This window comes from Rattus norvegicus, chromosome 5, assembly GCF_036323735.1.
Source record: "Rattus norvegicus strain BN/NHsdMcwi chromosome 5, GRCr8, whole genome shotgun sequence".
Taxonomy (NCBI): domain Eukaryota; kingdom Metazoa; phylum Chordata; class Mammalia; order Rodentia; family Muridae; genus Rattus; species Rattus norvegicus.
Window position 1 is genome coordinate 25429918 of NC_086023.1, and position 27302 is coordinate 25457219.

A 27302-nucleotide genomic window follows, 5' to 3' on the forward strand; every position below is an offset into this window, starting at 1 on the left:
ATCTGCTCATTGCTGATTTTTCCTGTTGACAGTGTCGTTTGCTTTATAAAAGCTTTCCAGTTTCCTGAGATCCTACTTATCAATCCCTGACCTTAGAGCCTGAGTTGTTAGAGTTCTGTTTGGGAAATTCCCCCTGTGCCAATGAGTTCCAGGGTCTTTATCATCAGCATCAGAACCCAGTTATCCCACCACAACAACACTTGGATACATCAACACACCTGAAAATCAAGAAACTGACTAAAATTCAATCTCATGAAGATAATAGAGTCCTTCAAGGAGGATGTAAATAACTCAGAAAAAGAAATACAGAAAAACATAGGTAAAGAGGTAGAACAAATGAATCCCTTAATGAAATATAGGAAAACACAAAGAGATGAAGGAATTGAACAAAAAGGTCCACAGAACTCAAAAAGTTCAACAAGTTGAAGGGCCCAAGTGAGGATGCTTTGGTCCTACTTGGGAAGGAGAAGAAAGCAATCACAAGGGGGGCAGTACAGAGGGACAGAGGAGGGAAAGGAGATAAGGTGGGGGGAAAGGGGAACATGACTTAATATCAGGTAGGGGGAGAGACTGAAGCCTTGTGGGCCAGCAGGAAGAATGGACACAGGTGATCTTGGGAGGAAGGAGGTGGGAAGGACCCTCTAGAATATACCAGAGACCTGGGAAGTAAGAGACTCTCAGGACTCATAGAGGGGCATCCTAGATGAAATGCCCTGCAATGGGGAAAAGGAACTTATTGAACCCACATCCTGTGGAAAGACAGGGCATCAAGTGAGGGATGGGGTTGCTATCCCACAGTCAAAGTTCTGACCATAATTCTTCCTGTCTGAAAGAAATTCTGGGATGGAAATGGAGAAGAGCCTGAGGAAAAGAAGGTCCAGCAACAGGCCCAAAGTGGGATTCAACTCAAGGGGTGGCCCCAAGACCTGATATCATTACTGAAGCTATGGGGCATTAACAAAAAGGGACCTATCATGACTGCCTTCCAAAAGACCCAAGAAGCAGCTGAAAGAGTCAAAAGCAGATATGTTCACTCAAACAATGAACAGAAGCTGCCGACCCCTCTGGTTGAATTAGGGGAAAGCTGGAGGAAAGTGAGGAGGAGGGCAACCCTGTAGGAAGACCAGTAGTCTCAATTAACCCAGGCCCCCAATATCTCTCAGACACTGGAACACCAACCAGGCATCTGCTGATATGAGGCCCTCAATGCATATACAGCAGAGGACTCCTGGGTCTTTGTTCAGTCAGAGAAGATGCACCTAACCCTCAAGAAACTGGAGACCCCAGGAAGTTTAGAGGTCTGGTGGGGTAGGGTACTTGTGGAGACACAGAGGTGGGAGTAGGGAAGTAGGGGTGGGATGTGGAACTTGAGTGGGGTTGAACCAGGAGGGGAATATAATCTGGAGTTTAAAAGTAAATAAATAAAAAATAATTTTAAAAAAAGAACTTCAAGATTTAAAAGTGGAAGTAGAAACAATAAAGAAAACACGAATGAAGGCAACCCTTGAAATGGAAAACCTAGGAAAGCGTTCAGAAATTACAGGTGTAATGATTACCAACAGAATCCAAGGAATGGAAAAGAGAATATCGCATGTGGAAGATACCTTAGAAGATATTGACACAACTGTCAAAGAGAATTCTTTCCTTTTCAAATACTTTCTTTTTATGTTAATGATGATGATTGTGATAGTGGTAGTGGCAATAGTGTGTGTGTGTGTGTGTGTGTGTGTGTGTGTGTGTGTGTGTGTGTGTGTGTGTATGAAGGTGTTGTGCATGTAGATTCAGTGTTCTTGGAATTGGAAACACTTGGCGTTGGTGACATGGTTGCTGGAAACTTAACATGAGTCATCACGCAAAAGCAGGAAATTCTCTTAACTGCTGAGCTATCTCACCAGTCCCTGGTTCTTTTCAATGTGCTGTAATAACATTTCATGCCAAGGAGTTCTTCTGTATCTTTAATATTATTCTTCCATTTTGTGTAGATTTGATAGGAATTTAAATAATTTTCTTTTCTATGTCACCATACCATATAAAGTACATAATAAAGTATATAAAAAACACATATAGAGGCTTAATATATACATTTAGGGAAAACCAAAATGGAAAAACAAAGCTCCAAAACACTTTTCATGTCCCTGTTGTAGTTTGGTGACATAGTCTAGAGACTTGTGTATTTAAACATTGGGTCACCAGTTGGTGACATTATTTGAAGATGTTATAGAACTTTTAGGATGTGGAAATTTGCTGGAGGATGTGCATTGTTGGAGCATTGAGATCATATAGATTTGCCCAACTTCTAGCTTACTCTGCTTCCTGAGAAAGGTTGATATGTTATATTTTAAACCCCTCTTCCTCCTGCCAGACCTTCCTAGTCACTTCAGACATCTAGCCCTCTGAAACCATAAGCCAATATAATGCTAGTCTTTCTTAAGTGAGTTCTGGCCAGTCTATTACACCACATTACCATAAAAATAATACATGTGCACATGTGTGTGTATGTGTGTATTATTGGATTTTATTTAGGTAGATATCATTCATTATTTATTTAAGTATAATATATAATCCCTTGTAGATAGGAAGAGGGAAGGGCAGAGAGTGGGTGATTAGCTGGCACACAAATAAAAGTATGGAAAATAAGTCCAAATATTCCATTGCACAATGAGATAAGATGACAATTCACTAAATATTTCAAACAACAAATATAATATTGATTTTCACAATACAAATAAACTCAGGGTGATATGTTGAATACATAGATTCAATCATGACACTGTTTACATGTTTTAAAATATCATCAGTATCTTAGAATATATGACTGCTGTGCAACCATTAAAATTAAGACACATACTACAATAAAATAGCCCTCCATATTCAGAGGTTATCAAGATGATGATATTTTTCTGAAATTATTAATTTTTATATTATGTATGAAGATAGAATATAAGGCAGATTTGTCTGCTTTTGACTTGCATATTTAGGTAATATGGGGCTTGTGGTGCTGAGTTTTTACTCAAAATCACGTTTCTGAGATTTGTTCATGATGTATAATTTTATCATGACTTACGATGATTTTATATTACTCACATGGTAGTTATTTATATCTCAACCCAGTTTGGTCATTGTAACTTATTAATCAATCAAATATTAATATAGGTGTTACTATGAAGGTGTGTTCTAGTAGAACCTAATTTCTACATTTAGATGACTATGTATAGACAATTACCTTGACAAGGGGGATATATCCTTCTAGTTACAGAAGTAGAGAACTAGACCACACAGTGTATTGTTTGCAGAACATTAACTTATTCATATTGCCCATTCTTATCAACAACTCTCTGCTGGCTGCTTTTATGCCAATTTGACACAGCTAAAGTCATTTGATAGAAGGAAAACTCAGTTAAGAAAATGCTTCCATAAGATAATGTTGTAGGCAAGTCCATGAGACATTTTCTTAGTGATTGATGTAGGAAGGTCCAGCCATTGTGGGTGGTGCCACCTCTGGACTGGGTGCCCTGGGTTCTGTAATGGTCTGGGCAGGCCATGAAAGCAAGCCACTAAACAACACCCCTCTATAGGTCCCACATCAACATCAAGCAGGCTCCTTCCCTGTTTCTGTCCCGACATCCTTCAATGGTGAATAGTGATAGGGAAACTTAAGACTAATAAATTTTCCTCCCTAACTTGCTTTGGTCATGGTGTTTCATACCAATAATAGTAAACATAACTAAGACATAGGTTTTAACAAATTCATTCATAACAAATGTGTTCCCATCTCACTAGGCTCTGTACCCGGGAGTAAAAGCATATTTGTTAATTCAGTAAGGTAAACAGTTCTTTTTTAAAAAATGTGCATTGTCATTTTAAAATATGCACATTGTCAAAATTGTCAAAATTTTGTGAGAGGCCTTGGTTACGCCATTTGAGCCGATATTTAGTATTGCCATATTTTTGTACCTGGACTTGATATGTTATAATATCACAATAATTAAAATCACATTAGAGTGCATTTTAATTTTCTTTAGCCATCTTTTCATATCCTCATTGGCCATTTAAATATCCACTTTCATGAAGGGTTGTTTTCCTTTTTTATTGGGCAGCCTACTTTGATTAAAAGGATTTTATGGATTGATTTGGATGCTTCATCTCCAATGTCTTCTTCCCTTATCTAGTTTGTCTAGACTACTTTGTTTTGTGATTAGAAGATAATTTTATCATATACAAGTAAATCAGTGTCCTATTTATTATCTCTTTTATATATTTGTAGAAGAAATAATTTTCTACTTTAAGACCTCAGAAATGTAATTCCACGACTTTACTACAAGACATTATTTTTCTTTCTATTGTCATATTTTAATTAATTCTTTGATTATTTTATGTGTTATGAAGTAAGGCACTAATGTTATGGTTTTCCAAATGCTGATGAATTATCCAGTACACCCTCCTTTACCAAGCTTCTGAAAATGCATCCACCTGTTCTTGATTCCTTGTTTTCTAATTCTCTATTTCCTATCTCTGTTTCTTTTCTATAACAGCTAAATGAACAGAGGTTTATATTAAGTTTTAGAAGACTGATTCCTTCTAACAACTTTCTTTCAAGAGTACTGTGGTTGCTAATTTTTTGTGCTGTTTTAAAATTTCCATGTACCAATTTCTACAATGAAAATAAAAATGACACTTCTTAAACTTGCAAATATACTTGGGGATCTCTGATATTAAAATATTTTATTCATGTAATTTGAATATGACAGAATTTCATTGATTTAGATCTGTTTTACTGAACATATCTATTTTCTCAATATCATTCACATTTTTGATAAAGTTATCCTTTATTGTTTATATTCTTGGTACTATTACAAGAGACATCCCTTCAGTTTTATTTCTTTATAGCTACAGTTGTGGTTACAACTGAATTTTGTTTAGGCTTTCTATGAACTATAATATTATACATATGTCTGTGATTTCCAGCTTCTTGAAAAATTGTCTCAGATGGTATTACAATAAAATTTTATAAATACAATATACAGCTCTACTAATTCTGCCAAAGTCATCCAGGTTCAAATAAATATATAAATATCGTTTTAATAAATTCTTTAAAGTCACTTTACCTCTTCTGAAATGCCTTTATTGAGTGTACATGTGTATGTATGTGTCTGTGTGTGCCCATGCATATATATGTTAACACATGCATACATGTGTGTGCATGTGTTTTTGAATGTGTGGGGGAATGTGGGGGTAAGTTTAACATGTACATTTCTGTATTTATTTTGGTTGTGAGCCTAGCCTTTAACGGCTGAGCCATCTCTCCAGCCCACATTTCTGTATTTAAATCTGCAGGGATACATACATGGAGCCTGGAAGAAAAAGTCCGATTTTCTCTCTTCTTCATTGTTTTCAGACATGTTCTCTTATTTTTTTAATATTGGATATTTTATTTATTTACATTATAAATTTTATCCCCTTTGCTGCTTTCCCCTCTGCAAACCCCTTATACCATTCTCCACCACCTGCTTCTATAAGGGTGTTCCTTCACCCCCTATCCCACTCATACCTCACCTTTCTACATTCCCCTTCACTGGGGCATGGATCCTTCACAGGACCAAGAGCCTCCTCTCCCATTGATGCAAGACAATGCCATCCTCTGTTACATATGTGGCTGGAACCATGGGACCCTCCATGTGTACTCTTTGGTTGGTGGTTTAGTCGCTGGGAGCTCTGGGGAATCTGGTTGATATTTTTGTTACTTTTTTTTTTTGGAGGGCCTTGCCCTTGCTAGGGGAGCGCTCTACCACTGAGCTAAATCCCCAACCCCTTGTTGTACTTCTATGGGGATGCGAACCCCTTCATCTCCTTCAGTCCTTCCCCTGACTTCTCCATTTAAGTCCCCTACCCTGAGTCTAATGATTGGCTGTGAGCATCCGCATCTGTATCTGTAAGGCTCTGGCTAAGCCTCTCAGGAGACAGCTATATCAGTCTCCTGTCAGCAAGCACTTCTTGTCAACAGTCATAGTGTCTGGGTTTGGTGTCTGCATATGGGATGAAACCCCAGGTGGGGCAGTCTCTGGATGGCCTTTCCTTCATCCACTGCTCCACTCTTTGTCCTCGCATTTCCTTTAATATGAGGAGGTAGAGAATGGGAGGGACTTGGGTGGAAGGGAAGAGGAGAAGGTGAAGAAATGGGAACAGGATCATGTAAGGGAGGAGACAGGAGAGATCAGAAAATTGATCAGAGTGTGTAGCAATAGGGGATGGGGAACTGGGGTAGCCACCAGAAAGTTCCAGATGCCAGGAAAGCAAGAGGCTACCAGAACACAGCAGGGATGAGATTGACTGAAATGCCCAACAAAGGGGAGGGGGAACCTGAATAGAACATATCCTGAGCTTAGGCAAGGCCCTCAGTAGGGGGATGGGGCCACCTATTAATCTCCAAGTTTTTAGCATGTTCTTTGATTAAATCTAGAGCTAACGTGGAAGGCTCAAGGATTCTTGTGTCTCCACCTCTCAAGCACTGCTGTACAAGCTGTGTGAGAGATGTGAACTCAGGTCTTCATGTTTGCACAGGATGAGCTCTGATGCCGGGAGCCAGCTCTGAAACGTTTTCAATTCATGTGTTCTCTAAGTACGACTTTGGAGTTTTATAGTATGTTAAGTGTGATTATTATCATTACTATTTTCCTGGATGGAAGAATTAATTCACTATAACTCTCCTGCTGCTGTTAATATGATAACTTTTCATTTTGTGAAAACACCAATATGTAGGAATTCCCTTAAACAACAGTGAATTACCCTAGATCCCTAGAACAAACGAAACTCAAGACAGATGATCAAAATGTGAATGCTTCACTCCTTCTTTAAATGAGGAAAAAGAAGACCCTTGGCAGGGAAGGGAGAGGCAAATATTAAAACAGAGACTGAAGGAACACCCATTCAGAGCCTGCCCCACAGGTGGCCCATACATATACAGCCACCCAATTAGACAAGATGGATGAAGCAAAGAAGTGCAGACCGACAGGAGCCGGATGTAGATCGCTCCTGAGAGACACAGCCAGAATACAGCAAATACAGAGGCGAATGCCAGCAGCAAACCACTGAACTGAGAATAGGTCCCCCGTTGAAGGAATCAGAGAAAGAACTGGAAGAGCTTGAAGGGGCTCGAGACCCCAAAAGTACAACAATGTCAAGCAACCAGAGCTTCCAGGGACTAAGCCACTACCTAAAGACTATACATGGACTGACCCTGGACTCTGACCCCATAGGTAGCAATGAATATCCTAGTAAGAGCACCAGTGGAAGGGGAAGCCCTGGGTCCTGCTAAGACTGAACCCCCAGTGAACTAGACTATGGGGGGAGGGCGGCAATGGGGGGAGGGTTGGGAGGGGAACACCCATAAGGAAGGGGAGGGGGGAGGGGGATGTTTGCCCGGAAATCGGGTAAGGGAATAACACTTGAAATGTATATAAGAAATACTCAAGTTAATAAAAAAAAAAAAACAGTGAAAGAAATGAAAAATACACCTCCAGATATCCTAGCTTTTTACCAGTTCCATATAATCATGTTTATTTGTTTGTCTCCTTATGCTTTGGAACAGTGGACTAGGATAAAAAAATAGTTGTTCTAGAATGCATTTAATCACCAGAGGAATTAAAATAATCATCCTTTTTATTCCGTACTATTTCTAACATTTGTTATTAGCTTTGACAGGATAAAGACTGGGTACAGCTTTAGATATAATAACATTGCAGTGTTATTCTTGATATCCAACTCGTTAACTCCCTAGAAATCTAGAATGTGATCCTTCTTGGTTCTGCGTTGTTTCATTGTACAATTTTTTTGTGGACAGTCTACACAGGAGCTGTGGAAAGTTCCACCGCATAGCTGAACTTGTGTGTGTGTGTGTGTGTGTGTGTGTGTGTGTGTGTGTGTGTGTGTGTGTGTGTGTGTGTGTTGGGGCAGGAATTTCAATTTTAATTTACCTAAATTTTCTATATAGGGGAATGTTTGAAATGGGATTGCTTTTTCTCACTCTGCCTGGCTTATATAGCTCTAGAATGGATGGTTGTGATTTTTCTGTCTCAGCCCCTTTTGTGCTGGGACAATGGGCATGAGCCACCATACCTAGCAAACCTTTTTCGGTATTATAGTGGCACACCATTACGTTTTCTCTGTGAGCCACTGTGACTGACAGAAGAAACTTAAACGAGGAGTGCTGTTTTGGCTACAACTTCCAAGGACTTCAGCATATCATGTCAACCAAGGCATGGCAGAGAAGTTCAGTTCAGGAAAGTGGAAGCCAGTGGCCCAGGTCTCTCACGGTTCAGACAATGAAGCAGGAAGTGGGAGGAAGCAGATGATGATACAAGGTTTGCTACTTCTTGTCGCTTTAGTCTTTCCAGACCATAAGCTGTATGTAAGATGCCACTCAGCTCAGGGGAGGTCTCTGCCAGTCAGCTATTCTGCTTTGTAGATGCCCTCCCATGCTTTCTCAAAGGAAAACTTCAAGCTCCTGTGTGATGCTGATGGAGAATATTAACATATGTAGATCTAATCCCATTATTTTCCCATTTTGCTCTGTACTACTCCTTCCCTATATTTTATATGTGCATTTTTATTAATTATTCCATTTACATTTCAAATGATACCCCACTTGCCAGTTTCCCCTCCACTAGCCACCCATCCCACAACCTCCCTCTTCTTCCTCCCCTTTGCATCTATGAGGGTGTTCCCCCACCCACCTACCCATTCTTTCCTGCCCCTTCCCTCAAGCATCCCTCTATAAAGGGGCATCAAACCTCCCCAGACCAAGGGCCTCCCCTCCATTGATGCCAGACAAGGCCATTCTCTGCTATCCATGTATATGGAGCCATGGAGCCCTCTCTGTACACTCCTTGGTTGGTGGTCTAGTCCCTGGGAGCACTGGGCAGTCTGGCTAGCTGTTGTTGTTCTTCCTGTAGGGTTGCAATCCCCCTCAGGTCCTCCAGTTCTCCCACCAGGGACCCTGAGCTCAGTCTGATGGTTGGCTCCAGCCATCCACATCTGCATCAGTCAGTTGCTGGCAGAACCTTTCAGTGAACATCCACACTAGTTCCCTATCAGCAGGTGCCTCTTGGCAATGGCAACAGTGTCAGGCTTGGTGTCTGCAGACAGGATGGATCCCCAGGTGGATCAGCCCCTGGATGGCCCTTCCTTTAGCCTCTGTTTCATCTTTTGTCTCTATTCTTCCTTTGGACAGTAATATTTCTGGGTTAAAAATTTTGAGATGTGTGTGTGGCCCCATCCCACCACTGGGGGCCATGTCTATCTATTGGAGGCAGTCTCTACAGGTTCTATCTTTTTTTTTTTTTTTGGTTCTTTTTTTCGGAGCTGGGGACCGAACCCAGGGCCTTGCGCTTCCTAGGTAAGCGCTCTACCACTGAGCTAAATCCCCAGCCCGCTACAGGTTCTATCTTGACTTCTCTGCTAGAATCATTCCTTTTAGGTCCTGGGAGCCTCTCATTTCCCTGGCATCTGAAACCATCCAGTGGCTATCCCCAGTTACTCATCTCCCCCATTACATACTTTTAATCAATTTCCTGACCCTTCTATACCTCTCTCCAGTCCACTCTAGTACCTGATATTCCCCCCTTATTTCCCCCTCTCTCCACCTCTTGCGATCATCTTGTTCCCCCACACTGCAGAACTGAAGCATCTGTACCTTCTTTCTAAGCTCCACATGGTCTATGGTTATACCCTGGGCATTGTGAGTTTTGGGCCTAATATCCATTTATTAATGAGTACATACCATGTGTATTCTCTTGTGTCTGGGTTGCATTTATTAACATCATAAAACACTGCTATTATAATTTTTCTTTTAAAAGTATTTCATTTCTTTGAGAACTTCAGACAATATGAGGATCACATTCATGTTCAAATCCCAAGATCTTCCCCTACCCACCTATTCCCCACCTCCTTACCCACTCATGTTCAACCTTTGGTCCACTTTTTATTTCTTAAGATTTATTTATTTAGTTAGTTAGTTATTATATATATCATATGTTTATGAATATGTCTGCACATATTCTTTTTTTTTGCCCGCCCCCATCTGCACATATTCTTGTGTGCTACCTGTGTACCTGGTCCCTGTGGAGGCCAGAGAGGGTTTCAGATCTCTTGGAAGTATAAGTATAAATGGTTGTGAGTTGCCAAGTGAGTCCTGGGAATTAAAACTAGGGTCTAACTCAGGAGTAACAATTTCAGTAGCCCCTTCTTTATTTTATTCTAGTAATCAGTCAACTGCAATTTTTAATGCCAATATACTCATGGATATAAGACCATCTATTAGAAAGCTAACTCTATTCCCCACAAAAGATATCAAGTGTCCCTGCTCTTTGGTTAGAATATGAAGTTCTGCCTATATCAGGCTAGTAGGTTGGCTGTCTTGATTTGTACAGCTGCTGTGAGTTCATAAATGTAGTAGTCACTGTCATGTCCATAAACACCATTTTCTTACAGTCCTCTGAGACTTTCATAAATCTTTCTACTCCCTCTTCCACTATAGTCCCTGAGGCCTGGAAATGGAGTGTGATATAGTATTCCATATGCAGCTGAGCACTCCTCTGACACTTATTCCCTGAATTTGACTGCTTGTGACATTCTGAATTAAGTACCATCTACTGTACAAAGAAGCATCACTGATGTGGCTTGAAAACTTTAATTGTTTAGAGACATGTGAATTTAGAGAGCCCTTTGATACTACGTATATTTAATAGAATAATAGCATTAGGTTCACCTCCAGGGTCTACATATAAGCACCTAATGAAAGGTTCTTAGCTAAACTTCTATTTCCAGCTATAAACTTCCTGTTTGTATCAGTTCTTAAGTCCCCACAGAAAGCAGGTGGTTGCCTCCATAACATTCATATCAATTTGGATAAAGGGTATATCTAATTATTGGTAGTCATTTATTAGAGTTCACAAGATTTGTTAATATTGCTAAAACTATTAATGAAATTTTCTGCCAACACCCTGTGCCACACTTTATGGTTCCAGGAAAGGTACTATTTATTATTTTAAACAATCAATATTATTCTGAGTTTATGTGTACAGTTAAAGTTTGTTAGATTTTTATTACTTCCTTCATGAACTTTTGACCTTTTGCCCTGGATAGGTTTACAGTTTGGCCAGTATCTCATAGAAGAGGTGTATCTCTATGTACTCATTAGTTTTAGCTATGAAATAAGTTAAATTGCTTAACACTATGTTTTGATAATGGCAACCTACTCTATGTGCATTTGTGGTCATCCATGCATATGCATCACTTAATAAATGGCACAGATATTCCACATTGTTTACTTTAAATGAGGGACAATAGGTCTAGATATCATACCCTATTATAAATAAACACCCTGGTCTCTGAACCTATGTCAACAAAACCGTCCTTCCACAAGGACTTCACTCTACTCTATATCATTAACAAGGAATTAGAGGAAAAAAGGATACAAATATACAGATCTGGAGGAAAGAAAATATAGCACAAGTATGAACTTTAGAATAGACAAGAGGATTGTCAAAAATCATAAAAGGAAACAGATAAAATCAAGTGGAATGATATTCTTAGTCTTTGAATCAGAAAGACCTGAAAACACATGCTTGTCATCCCTCTAATATTGAATGCCAATTTCTTAGTTGACATGTGTGGTAGTTAAATGAGAATGGCCTCCGTTGCTTCCTATATTTGCATGTTTAGTTACCAAGGAATGGCACAATTTAGAAGGATTAGGAGGTGTGGCCTTGGGGTAAATGTATCATTGGAGGTTGGCTCTACATTTGATAGAGAGCTAATATCCAAAATACAAAGAACTCAAGAAGTTAGACTCCAGAGAGCCAAATAACCTTATTAAAATGGGGTACAGAGCTAAACAAAACATTCTCAGCTGAGGATTATCGAATGGCCAAAAAGCACCTAAAGAAATGTTCAACATCCTTAGTCATCAGGGAAATGCAAATCAAAACAACCCTAAGATTCCACCTCACACCAGTCAGAATGGCTAAGATAAAAAACTCAGGTAACACCAGATGCTGGTAAGGATATGGAGAAAGAGGAACACTTCTTTGTTTTTGGTGGAATTGTAAACTGGTACAACCACACTGGAAATCAGTCTGGAGGTTCCTCAGAAACTTAAACATTCCACTACCTGAGGACCCAGCTATACCTTTCCTGGACATATACTCAAAAGATGCTCCAACACACAACAAAGACACATGCTCCACTATGTTCATAGAAGCCTTATTTATAATAGCCAGAAATTGGAAAGAACCTAGATGCCCTTCAACAGAGGAATGGATTAAAAAAAATGTACATCTACACAATAGAGTACTACTCAGCTATCAAAAACAATGACTTCATGAAATTCATAGGCAAATGGAATGAACAAGAAAATATCATCGTGAGTGAGGTAACTCAATTACAGAAAAACACACTTGGTATGCACTCATTGATAAGTGGATATTAGCTAAAAAGCTCGAATTACCCAAAATGCAATCCACAGACTACAGGAAGCTCAAGAAGAAGGATGACTAAAACATGGATGCTCCCACTCCTTCTTAAAAGGGAAAAAATATCCATAGGAGGGGATATGGAAGCAAAGTTAAGAGTAGTAACTCAAAGAAAAGCCATCCAGAGCCTGTCCCACATATGGCCCATATATATACAGCCACCAAAACTAGATAAGATTGATGAAGCTCAAAAATGCATGCTGAAAGGGACTGGATATAGATCTCTCCTGAAAGACACATCCACATGTCCAATACAGAGGTCAATGCTAGCAGCAAAACACCAAACTGGAAACAGGACCCCCTTGGGGAATTAGAGGAAGCATTGAAAGAGTTGAAGGAGCTTGCAACCCCATAAAAACAAAATGCCAACCAACCAGAGTTTCCAGGGACTAATCCACTTCCGAAAGGCTATACATGGACTGAACCAGGGCTCCAACTGCATATGTAGCTGAGACTAGCCTTGTTGGGACACCAGTGGAAAGGGAAGCCCTTGGTCCTGCCAAGGTTGAGCCCCCAGTGCAGGGGAATATGGAGAGCCAGTAAGGGGGATGTAGGGGGGAATACCTGTATGGGGGAGGGGGAATGTTGGGGATAGGGGTTTATGGACAGGAAACCGGGAAGGGGAATAACATTTGAAATGTAAGTAAAGAAATATATCTAATACAAGAATTTTAAAAAGTCCATTCAAAATCCAGAGTTTTGCTCTCACTCTTCCTTCTGCTTGTAAACCCAGATGTAGAAATCTTAAATACTTCTCTGTCTGGAGGTCACCATTGCCCTGGTGAAAATGTACTAAACCTCTGTAACTGTAGGCAGGTCCCAGTGTAGTGCTTTCTTCTATAAATGATGCCATGGTCATGGTGTCTCTTCACAGCAACAGGACACTAACTGAGACAGCATCGAAGAATTTAGTGAAATTTCTGGCATTAGGCACAACTCCTGTACGGCAACTTTTGTCTGGTCAGGTGAGCTGGGATCTGCAGCCTCCCGACACTCATGATTCCTCCATAAGTGCCAATGTTTTTGATGAGTGTTGAGATAAGGAGGAGACCTTGATGTGTGCACAGTTCTATGCTTTGTATCATTGTTATTATGGAGAGGAAAATATTTAAAGAATTTATATAATACCTCCTGAATATTAAGAAAAGTGGCTACCAGCCTAAACTGCAACCATTGACCCTTCCCCAGAGAAACCTATAAATAGAAGGTCCAGAAATAATGTTTCTCCTTTAAGATAAGGAATGAAAAGACATCAACAACAACGCAAAAACAAAACAAGAACAAAACAAAACAAAAACAAAAACAGAACAGAACAGAAACAAAACAAAACAAACAAACAAAATACCCAACAACACTGTTGCTTTCAAATGAGTGAAGAAGCTAGACATGAGAGGAAAGTTTTCAGAAAGAGGACAACTATGAATTAACACACTTACATACACTTAAAACAAAAACCAAAACATTATAATTCATTGATTTGTTTTATTTGAGACAGTGTTTCATACTCATACTGCCCTAGAACTCAACATATCTCAGACTGGCCTCAAAAATGTGACAATTCTCCTTCCTCATACTCTTTATAAAACAACCCCTGTTAGGTAGCAAAATTGAAATTTATGATAGTACATAGAGGAAATACATATCAAGAGAACCAATTTAGCAATGAAACCTCATCAGGATTAGAAAAATACATGGCTTGATATGTTAAAGGACAAATAAATATAAAACATATAAAAACAGTTATTGAATACATAGTTGTGGTTATAGGGACTATAAAATGAAAATAAAACAGAAATAACAATTTTTACATAAATGGTGGCACAATGATAAAAATAATCAGTATATACATAGAGCGTATGAAACCTCAAACAGACCCTTAAAGGGAAAGATGAAGAAAATGGTCCATAAATTTGAAAGACCATTGGTGTGTTATTCACTCATTCATGTGTATGCTTGAACTCATGGCCATACACATGATGACATGTCTCTACCACTGAGCTGTGGGGCAGCTGACTAAAAATGGAGGCCAGGTCTAGGAAAACATCCTGGCATCACACTTTAAATGACTTTCTGGATATTTGGACAAAGGGAAGTAGACCCTTAAAGGAAAATGCATGCAATTATAGATACAACTTCAGGGGCATAAGCAAGAGCACACACATAGGAGGTATGACTGAATTGGTTTACACCTTCACGGCAAATGAAACGGGTTCAACAATAAAAGCTCCTAACACCTGAGCACATTTAGAAACCTGGCAAATATAGTTTTGTGGCTATCTTTTGGAGCCACTAGTGGAGAATAACTGTCAGGCAAACTGAAGATTATTGAAAAACCCTAGAATAAGAATTTGCTAAACACATAGGAAAATAAAAACATGTCGGTTATAGTGAAAAGCATAACAGTACTTGCCTGAATGCTAGAAAAGGAATACTTGATAATAAGCACAAGGGTGAGTGACTGAGATAACTGAGTAAAAGGTTGGCATGACATCTAATGGACTAAATTTGATTCTTGATCATGTATGGTGGAAGGAAAGAACTGACTTCTGCAAGTTGTTCTCTGACTCATACATGCACATGCACAAACAAGCATACATGCAAACACAAACAAATTGTACACAAAATTGTAAATCATAATAGGTACATAAAATTTAAATATAGACAATTTACTCACTTAATAGCTGCAGATGAATGATGGATAAATCAAACATCATTCATATATATATACATTATATATATATATATATATATATATATATTCCTGCAGAAATATTGTACTCAGGAACATTTTATGAAAGTCAAGCTAAATCATTCCAGTAGCTCATGATATACTTAACAGCAACACGCTGCAATGAGTTAAATATTACCAAATAGAAAATGAAGACAGGCCATTGTGGGTCGTGTCAATCTTACAAATTTACAGCTCATATGAAGATTTAAATGGAGGAAAAGGAGGTATGAAATTAAATAAAGTGTGACGCTAAAATTTCTAATCTCTAAAATATAATTAGTGTAGACAAGTTTACTTTCTATATAAATAAATTTAATAATCTAAATAAGTATATTAAAATGTTACATATTAATCATTGTATAAAACTGCAAGCTTCATGTAGAAAGGATAAGAAAACCAAGTCATTTAAAATTTGAAAGGTGAGGGTTAAACAATAATTATCTGACAAATGAAAATGGAATAAATCACTATCACAAGTCAGTGTTCAAAGCTTGAATTCTATGCACACATCACAAGAATACTTCACCATAACAAAACATAAGTTTTAAAATCAATATCAGATGACTATACAGTTTGTTCCCTAAATAGTTTTTAGCAACATTAACAAACATATATCATTAAAATTGAAATGATGAAGAGAAGCATTGAAATGGGGATTGTTTCAGTTCTCAATTTCATGCTACCCATGTGAAGACATTACAAGTAGAAATAAAAGAAGATTAAGTATAATTAGTAAGTGAGATGTATTGGAAATCTTTCACATTAATATTGTTTTAAAATAGATATTCTCATGAGGTCTGTGAAACTTGTGAATGTGACTTTATTCAGATGGTGTCTTTGCAGAAGTCATTGTGTCAAGGGCTTTGTGATGAGGAAATCAATCTGGGTTATCCAAGAATTCTGGGAGCTATTTGAGACATAGAAACAAGATGATAGGAGAGACACAAAAGCAGAGAAGGATGGGGCAGTGATAGCACTATAAGTCAATGAACACTGGGAGAGAGTAAAATAAATTCATTTTGTATTAAGTCACCAAGCTTTCTATTATGTGTTCCCACAATGACTTCATGAAACTCCAGATGACATTCCAACCAGTTAGTGTATTAGATTAACTGCATTTTTCTATAGCTTACCAGTAGCCTATGAGATTGAGTTTCCTGCTGCATAAGTACAGAAGATCTCAGACCACATTATTTCAGAGGACACATGGTCCTAGGAGGCCATTAAAAGTGTAAGGAAAGGAGGGGATGATATAGATGCCTCATTTATGATTGGATATACAGCAGTCATTTGTTCCCAGCACTATGATCCACTATGGCTCTCTGCTGTCAGTGCTCAACAGCACGAAAATAAGAAGTTTAGTTTTTGTTTTAGTTTTTTTTTTCAGCTTCAAGTAGTCAATAGAAAGAAACATGTCAAATTCCAATTTGACAAGAGAAAGGAAAACATAATTCATTGACCAAATATAACTAGGAAAAGAGTCTGGATGATCATCTTAGAAATGTACCTGACAATCATTGTAGACTTCTGCCAGTCAGAGTGAGAGGTGAGCATGGAGATCTCATTTCTAGGTAGCTGGTTCTGATATTCAAATTTCTACTTTTCAACAATAATAAAAGATATAAAAGTTATTATGTGTATTATAGAGTATCTGTGTTTTGTCTGCACATATATTTAAGTACCATGTGCATGTTATGCATGCAGAGGGCAGGGAGGGCATCAGATTCCTTGGAACAGATTTTCCAAATGGCTTTGAATCATATCTGGACCCTGACAATTGAAATTGGGTCTTCTAGAATAGTACTTTGGTCTCGTAACTCTTTTTTTTTGTTTTTTTGTTTTTTTATTTTTTTTATTATTATTAACTTGAGTATTTCTTATATACATTTTGAGTGTTATTCCCTTTCCCGGTTTCCGGGCAAACATCACCCTCCCCCCCTTCCTTATGGGTGTTCCCCTCCCCACCCTCCCCCCATTGCCGCCCTCCCCCCAAGAGTCTAGTTCACTGGGGGTTCAGTCTTAGCAGGACCCAGGGCTTCCCCTTCCACTGGTGCTCTTACTAGGATATTCATTACTACCTATGAGGTCAGAGTCCAGGGTCAGTCCATGTATAGTCTTTAGGTAGTGGCTTAGTCCCTGGAAGCTCTGGTTGCTTGACATTGTTGTACATATGGGGTCTCAAGCCCCTTCAAGCTCTTCCAGTTCTTTCTCTGATTCCTTCAACGGGGGTCCTATTCTCAGTTCAGTGGTTTGCTGCTGGCATTCACCCCTGTATTTGCTGTATTCTGGCTGTGTCTCTCAGGAGCGATCTACATCCGGCTCCTGTCGGTCTGCACTTCTTTGCTTCATCCATCTTGTCTAATTGGGTGGCTGTATATGTATGGGCCACATGTGGGGCAGGCTCTGAATGGGTGTTCCTTCAGTCTCTGTTTTAATCTTTGCCTCTCTCTTCCCTGCCAAGGGTATTCTTGTTCCCCTTTTAAAGAAGGAGTGAAGCATTCACGTTTTGATCATCCGTCTTGAGTTTCATTTGTTCTAGGCGTCTAGGGTAATTCAAGCATTTGGGCTAATAGCCACTTATCAATGAGTGCATACCATGTATGTCTTTCTGTGATTGGGTTAGCTCACTCAGGATGATATTTTCCAGTTCCAACCATTTGCCTACGAATTTCATAAAGCCGTTGTTTTTGATAGCTGAGTAATATTCCATTGTGTAGATGTACCACATTTTCTGTATCCATTCCTCTGTTGAAGGGCATCTGGGTTCTTTTCAGCTTCTGGCTATTATAAATAAGGCTGCGATGAGCATAGTGGAGCACGTGTCTTTTTTATATGTTGGGGCATCTTTTGGGTATATGCCCAAGAGAGGTATAGCTGGGTCCTCAGGCAGTTCGATGTCCAATTTTCTGAGGAACCTCCAGACTGATTTCCAGAATGGTTGTACCAGTCTGCAATCCCACCAACAATGGAGGAGTGTTCCTCTTTCTCCACATCCTCGCCAGCATCTGTTGTCACCTGAGTTTTTGATCTTAACCATTCTGACTGGTGTGAGGTGAAATCTCAGGGTTGTTTTGATTTGCATTTCCCTTATGACTAAAGATGTTGAACATTTTTTTAGGTGTTTCTCAGCCATTCGGCATTCCTCAGCTGTGAATTTTTTGTTTAGCTCTGAACCCCATATCACATTCTTGAAAAGATCAAAGTAAGGTGAAACTTGGATCCCTGTGATATATATGAAGGAATAGTACTAAACAATTTCATCAGTGTGTATCAAACTACCCTACACTCAACGTCTGTTCTGCCAAGTTAAGCAAAACATTTGAAGATTCATAAACAGTGACATCAAAAATTAATCTTTTGAAACTATATGTGAATCCATTCAGCAGATGGAACTTTCCAGACATTCGTTCTCTATTTTCCATCGACCATTTTTGATGTTTATGCATCATCACCTTCTTCAGCTTCCTGTGAGAGTAATCAGATGATGGTATCTTTATAACTTGAGATATTTGCAATTTTAGTGTCTCTTTAAAAGATCAACTTATAGGTTTATTTTTTTTTTCTGGTCATTTTCTGTTTCCTAATTTAGTGGAAAATTTTAAGCCTCCACTATGGTTGTTATTTTTTCAGAAGCATAGTGAAGAAGTTAGAGAATTGTGTCAGCAGTTAAGAGGTTTGTTATTGCTTTGGATTTCTTCTAGCACATGGAAATGTAACAGTCCCACAGCTTTCTACACCCAAATCCCTTGGGGGACAGCTGGACTGTTAGAAGTGCAGGCATTCCTGGGTGCTCAGGGGAGATCTGCACTTCTGTTCACATTCCTGACGCAAGAGGAACCAGCCTAGTGCCCTCTGGGCACAGGAAGTTAGGAGCAGTCAGGAGCAGGACCCTTTGGGTTTCTGCCTGTGCCAAGAGATGAAAGCCAATCACCAGGAGTACTAACACACCTGAGAGCAGAGGCAAGACCAACTCTTGTGCTCCTAGTGACCCACCTGGAGGCCTCAGGACACAAACAAAGGAGCAGTCTGGGACAGAACCCTTCCAGTTTCTGCCTGCACCCAGAGCTGAACCAATTCCACAGTTCTCTGTGACCATATCTGACTGTAAGAAAACAAGTCTACAGGAGTGCTGACACAAAGGCTTACAGGAGTCAAAGCCACTGTCAGAGACAGCAAGACAAGCTAAAACCAGAGACAACCTGATGGTGAGATGCAAGCACAGGATTCTAAACAAAAAAACCTAGAATACTTGGCATAATCAGAGCCCAGTTCTTCCACCAAAGCAAATATAGGATGTCTAAACACGCTGAAAAAGCAAGATTTCCATTTAAAATCATATATCATGATGACAATAGAGGAATTTAAGAAGGGCATAAATAACTACCTTAAAGAAATAAAGGACAACACAGGTAAACAAGTTTCAGCCCTTAAAGAGGAAACACAAAAATCCCTTAAAGAATTGTAGGAAAACACAATCACACAGGCAAAGGTATTGAACAAAACCATCCAGGATCTAAAAATGGAAATGAGTAAATAAAGAAATTACAAAGAAAGACAACCCTGGAGATAGAGAACATAGGAAAGAGATCAGAAATCATAGATGCAAGTATCACTAACAGAATGCAAGAGATAGAAGAGAGAATCTCTGGGGCAGAAGATACCATAGAAAACATTGAAATAACCATCAACGAAAATGTAAAATGTGAAAAGTTCCTAAGCCAAACTATCCAGGAAATCCAGGACACAATGAGAAGATCAAACCTAAGGATAATAGATATAGAAGAGAGTGAAGACTTCCAAATTAAAGGGCCAGTAAATATCTTTCCTAGCCTAGAGAAAGAGATGCCCATAAACTTACAAGAAGCCTATAGAACTCCAAATAGATTGGACCAGTAAAGAAATTCTTCCTGTCCCATAATAGTCAAAACACCAAAGGCACAAAACAAAGGAAGAATATTAAAGGCAGTAAGGGAATAAGATCAAGTAACATGTAAAGGCAGACCTATCAGAATCACACCAGACTTCTTACCAGAGACTATGAAGGCCAGAAGATCCTGGGCAGATGTCATACAGACTCTAAGAGAAAAAGAAAATGCAAACCCAGGCTACTATATCCAGCAAACTCTCAACTAACATAGATGAAGACACCAAGACGTTCCGTGATAAAACCAAATTTACACAATATTTTTCCACTAATCTAGCCCTACAAAAATAATGGAAAATTACAACATAATGAAGGAAACAACAGCCTAGAAAAATCAAGAAAGTGATCTTCTTACAAAAACCTCCCAGAAACCTCTAACAATAAAAATAATGGTAAATAATAATTGCTATTCCTTCATATCTATTAATGTCAATGGACTCAATTCAACAAGAAAAAGACATAGATTTAAAGACTGGATACATGAAGAGGACCCAGAATTTTGCTGCACACAAGAAACACAACTCAATGTTCTTCACTATGCTTCTGAAACCAGCTGGAGTAGCCATTCTAATATCGAATAAAATTGACTTTCAATCAAAAGTTATCAAAAAAAGATAAGGAAGTACACTTCATATGAATCAAAGAAAAATTTCACCAAGACAAACTCTCCGTCCTGAATATCCATGCTTCAAATGCAAGGGCAACACATTAATAAAAGAAACCTTATTAAAGTTTAAAGCATACATTCTACCTCACACAATATTAGTGAGAGACTTGAACACCCTACTCTTATCAATGGACAAAACATGGAAACAGAAAATAAACAGAGACATAGAAAAACTAACAGAAGTTATGAACCAAATGTATTTAACAGGTATCTATAGAACATTTTATGGTAAGACAAAAGAATATACCTTCTTCTCAGCACCTCATGACACCTTCTCCAAAATTGACCATATAATCCACCACAAAACAGGCCTCAACAGACACAAGAAGACTGAAATATCCCCATGCATCCTATCAGATTACCACAAACTAAGACTGGTCTTCAATAACAAAAAAGACTGAAAACCCACATACACATGGTAGTTGATCAACACTCTACTCAATAACTTGGTCAAGAAAGAAATAACGAAAAAAATTAAAGCTTTTTAGAATTTACTGACAATGAAGGCACAACATACCCAAACTTATGGGACACAATGAAAGCAGTGCTATGAGGAAAACTCATAAATCTGAGGGCCTCCAAAAAGAAACTGCAGAGAGCATACATTAGCGTCTTGACAGCACACCTAAAAGCTCTAGAACAAAAAGAAGCAAATACACCCAAAAAGAGTAGGCAGCAGGAAATAATCAAACTCAGGGCTGAAATCAACCAAGTAAGAACAAGAAGAAATATACAAAGAATCAACAAAACAAGGAACTGCTTGTTTGAGAAAATCAACAAGATAGGCATACCATTAGGCAGACTAAACAGAGGGCAAAGAGAGAGAATCCAACTGACAAAATCAGAAATGAAAAAGGAGACATAACAACAGAATCTGACAAAATTCAAAAAAATCATCACATGCTACTACAAAAGCCTATATTCAACATAATTGGAAAATCTGGATGAAATGGACAAATTTCTAGACAGATACCATTTACAAAAGTTAAGTCAGGATCAGATAAACCATCTAAACAGTCTCATAACTCCTGAAGAAATAGAATCAGTTATTAAAAGACTACCAACCAGAAAAGGCCCAGAATCAAGTGGGTTTAGTACAAAATTCTATCAGATTTTCATAGAAGACCTCATATCGATATTGTCCAAATTATTCCACAAAACAAAAACAGAAGGAACCCTACCAAGTTCCTTCTATGAAGACACATTTATGCTTATACTTAAATCACAAAGACCCAACAAAGAAAGAGAACTTCAGACCAATTTCCCTTATGAATATAGATGCAAATATACTCAATAAAATTCTTGCAAACAGAATCTGAAAACATATCAAAAACATCATCTTGATGATGTAGGATTCATCCCAAGGATGCAGGGATGGTTCAATATGTGGAAATCTATCAACATAATCTATGATGTAAACAAACTGAAATAAAAAAAAACATGATCATTTCATTAGATGCTGAGAAAGCATTTGACAAAAATTCAACACCCCTTCATGGTAAAAGTCTTGGAAAGATCAGGAATCCAAGGCCAATAAGTTAACCTAGTAAAAGCAATGTACAGCAAGTCAGTAACCAACATGAATCTAAATGGAGAGAAACTTGAAACAATCCCACTAAAATTAGGGACTAGACAAGGCTGCCCAATCTCTCCTTACTTACTCAATATAGTGATTTACTTCCTAGCCAGAACAGTCAGACAGCAAAAAGATTTCAAACAGATACAAATTGGAAAGGAAGAAGTCAAAATTTCATTATTTCCAGATGATATGATTGTATACTTAAGTGACACCCAAAGTTCCACCAGAGAACTATTCAGCCTGATAAACAACTTCAGCAAAGTGACTGGATATAAAATTAACTAAAACAAATAAGTAGCCTTCATCAACTAAGAGGATAAACATGTAGAGAAGGAAATTACAGAAATCATACCCTTTACAAAAGTCACAAATAACATAAAATACTTCGGTGTGACTCTAACCAGCAAGTGAAAGATCTGTATGATAAGAACTTCAAGTCTCTGAAGAAAGAAATTGAAGAAGATCTCAGAAAATGGAAAGATCTCCCATACTCATTGATTGGCAGGATTAATATAGTAAAAATGGCCATCTTGCCAAAAGCAATCTAGAAATTCAATTCAATACATCAAAATTCCAACTTAATACTTCATATAGTTAGAAAGAGAAATTTGCAAATTCATCTGGAAAAACAAAATACCCAAGGTAGTAAAAATTATCCTCAGCAATAAAAGCACTTCTTGGGGAATCACCATGCATAACCTCAAGCAGTATTACAGAGCAATAGTGATAAAAAATATCGTATGGTATTAGTGCAGAGACAGGTAGGTAGATCAGTGGAAGAGAACTGAAGACCGGGAAATGAACCTGCACACCTAGGGTCACTTGATCTTTGACAAAGGAGCTAAAACTCTCCAATGGAAAACAGACAGTATTTTCAATAAATAGTGCTGTTTAAACTGGAGGTCAGTGTGTAGAAGACTGCAGATCGACCCATTTTTATTGCTCTGTATAAAGCTTAAGCCCAAGTGGTTCAAGGACCTCCACATCCACATCCACCCAGATATACTCAAACTAATAGAAGAAAAAGTGGGGAAGATCCATGAACACATGGGCAATGGGGAAAATTTCCTGAATAGAACACCAATGGCTTATGCTCTAAGATCAAGTATCGACAAATGGGATCTCATAAAATCACAAAGCTTCTGTAAGACAAAGGACACTGAAATTAGGACAAAATGGCAACCAACAAATTGGGAAAAGATCTTTCCCAATCCTACATCTGATAGAGGGCTAATATACAAAGCACTCCAGAAGTTAAACTCCAGAGAATCAAACAACCCTATTAAAAAATGGGGTAAAGAGCAAAACAAAGAATTCTCAGCTGTTGAATATCAAATGGCTGAGAGGCACCTAAAGTAATGTTCAACATCCTTAGTCATCATAAAATGAAAACCAAAACAACCCTGAGACTTCTCCTCACACCAGTCAGAATGGCTAAGATCAAAAACTCAGGTGACAACAGATGTTGGAGAGGATGTGGAGAAAGGGGAACACTCTTCTATGTTGGTGGGATTGCAAGCTGGTATAACTCTTCTGCAAATCAGTCTGGACATTTCTTAGAAAATTTAATATAATACTTCCTAAGAACCCAGTTATACCACTCCTGGACATATACCCAAATGATGCTCCAACAAAAACAAGGACACATGTTCCACTGTGTTCTTAGCAACCTTATTTATAATAGTCAGAAGCTGGAAAGAACCCAGATGCCCCTATAAAGAAGAATGAGTACAGAAATTATGGTACATTTACACAATGGAGTTCTACTCAACTATCAAAAACAATGACATCATAAAATTCATAGGCAAATGGGTGGAACCAGAAAATGTCATTCTTAGTGATGTAATCCAATCACAAACACACACACACACACACACACACACACACACACACACGGTATGCATTCTCTGATAAGTAGTTATTATCCCAAAAGCTTGAATTACCCAATGTACAATCCATAGACCACATGAAGCTCAAGTTAGATGACCAAAGTGCAGATGCTTCAGTCCTTCTTAAAAAAAGGGAACAAAAATATGCATAGGTGGAGATATGGAGACAAAGTTTGGATCAGAGACTGAAGGAATGATCATTCAGAGCCTACTCCACCTGGTGATCCAGCCCATATTTATACAGCCACCAAACCTAGAGAATAGTGATGAAGCCAAGAAGTACATTGTGACATGTGCCTGATATTGCTGTCTCCTGAGAGGCTCAAGTAGAGTCTGACAAATACAGAAGTGAATGCTTGCAGCAAATCATTGAACTGAGAATGGGGTCCCCATTGGTGGAGTTTAGAGAAAGGTTTGAAGGAGCCGAAGGGGCTTGCAACCCCATAAGAAAAACAATACCAAGCAACCAGAGGTCCTAGGGACTAAACCACTATGCTAAATGTACATATGGACAGATCCATGGCCCCAGCTGCATATGTAGCACAGGATGGTTTGTTGTGCACCAATGGGAGGAGAAGCCCTTGCTCCTGCAAGGCTGACCCCTCAGTGTAGGGAAATGTCAGCATGGGAAGAGAGAATTATTAAAGAGGGGGAACACTCTTATAGAAGAAGGGGGAGGGGGAGGGGATAGGGAGCTTATGGACAGAATACTGGGAAATGGTATAACATTTGAAACATAAATTTAAAAATATCCAAGAAAAAAAATGGGTTTGCTGTTCTTTAAGAGTTTGCTTCCCTGGCAGTTCAAAACTGCCCATATCTCTAGTTCAGGGAGCTCAACCCCTATTCTGGCCCCTGAAGGCATCCTCAAACATATATATATATATATATATATATATATATATATATATATATATATATATATATATGCACATATGTACAGATAAAAATTAAATATTTTAAAAGGCATAATTAATTCTCCAGAAACTTAGATTGAATAGTACCATAAAACATTTGATTGTTATAAACTATGGTAAGGATACAACTATGAAGAACTAAGAAGATATAGACTGAATAGCAAATGAGTAATACATTTAAATGTAACAATATCAATAATTGGCTGAAGTATACATGCCTTGAAGATTTCAGTAGAACAAAAGATATTTTCAAACACGAAATAAATAGTATTATATTCTGTCTATGAGAAACACAAGTTAAAACTGAAGACATATGTAAACTAAAATAAAATATTTAGAAAATTAATTGACAAATCAGAGCCAACTTTTTAATTCATATATAAGATACACTTCCAACAAGGAAACTATCAAGGCTTTAAATGTATATTAATCTTGATGAAGACAGGAGATAAATTTGCTAACTGAAAGTAACCATAGACAACAAAAACTAATAACCAAATAAAAAAAGCAAGCATCATCAACCATCTGACCTACTGGTCTATATCAACCACTAACAACAATACATAGTTCTTTCCAGGCACTCATGGGACACCTTGTAGACAATATCCAGCTTAAAGTGAAAACACGTGTCAAACCAAAGGAAGTCGCATAAAATATATTTCCCTGTTACAAAAAAAAATATTGTGAAAACCCTCAAGGAGCAGCAAACTCAGTTACAAAAAGATACAGTTGGATATGCACTTGGATACTAAATAACACTCTGTAGCAGTCCTTGGGGTCAAGAGAAATACCATGAATATTCATACAAACAAGATACACAAGTGACGTGACAAATGCTTTAGCTAAAGCAGAGAATTAAACACTGTGTGGCACAGAGTAGCATGGTGTGTACTGCACCTTGGAAGTGTAGAGTACTTGCACGTCAGGAGCTGCTGTTTCTTTATATTTGATAGCATTTTACCAAAAAACTAAATACAGGGAAGAAGAAAAAGAAAATAAAAAACACATTAAAGTAGTAAACAGAAAACGAAGAGGAAAGAAATCACGATGATTCTTTGAACAGACAAAATTTGCTAATACCTCAAGTTGCAAAGATGCCACCATCTCTGATCCCTCTCACAGAAGGCTAAGCAAGGCGACTGTATAAACGCCAAAGCAGTTTATACAGGAAAGGGAAGGGAAGGGAGAGGAAAGTAGAAATTTCTGGGAAATATCATTTCCTGAAGGAATTCAAACAGAAAAAGAATCTGAAATGCTCAATATCCACAGAAGGGAAAGGAAAAGTAAAGAAGACTTTAATCGCAGATGGTGTTATATAGAAGTTCCATTACATCCTCAGGAAAAACTGTACCAATTAAACAAATGTGCTCAAGAAATAAGAGGAGGGAGAAATAGAAGCGGTCATTAAAAGTCTCCCAACCAACAAAAGTCCAGGGCCAGATGGGTTTAGTGCAGAATTCTATCAGACCTTCAAAGAAGACCTAATATCAATACTCTTCAAACTATTCCACAAAATAGAAACAGAGGGATCATTACCCAATTCCTTCTGTGAAGCCACAGTTACACTTATACCTAAACCACACAAAGACCCAACAAAGATAACTAGAGACCAATTTCCCATATGAGCATTAATACAAAAATGCTCAATATAATTCTGGTAAATCACACCCAAGAACACACCAAAGCGATCTTTCATCATGATCAAGTAGGCTGCATCCCAAGAATGTAGGGATGGTTCAATATATGGAAATCCATCAACATAATCCATTATACAAACAATTGCAAAGAAATAAAACCACAAGATCATCTCATTAGATGATGAGAAAGCTTTTGACAAAATTCAACACCCCTTCATGATATAATTTTTCTATTTTGAACTCATTACTTAGTGAATTAGAATGATTGAAGTTTCTTTTATTGTTTTGATTTGATTTGACCTTTACCTTGAAGCAAACTCCTCCTTCTAAAGAAAAACCCCACTTGGTTATTGTATATTACTTTAAAAACATAGTAAAGGCTTCCTGGTTGCTGCCGCCGGCTTCCTGGTTGCTGCCTCCGCAGAGAGCCC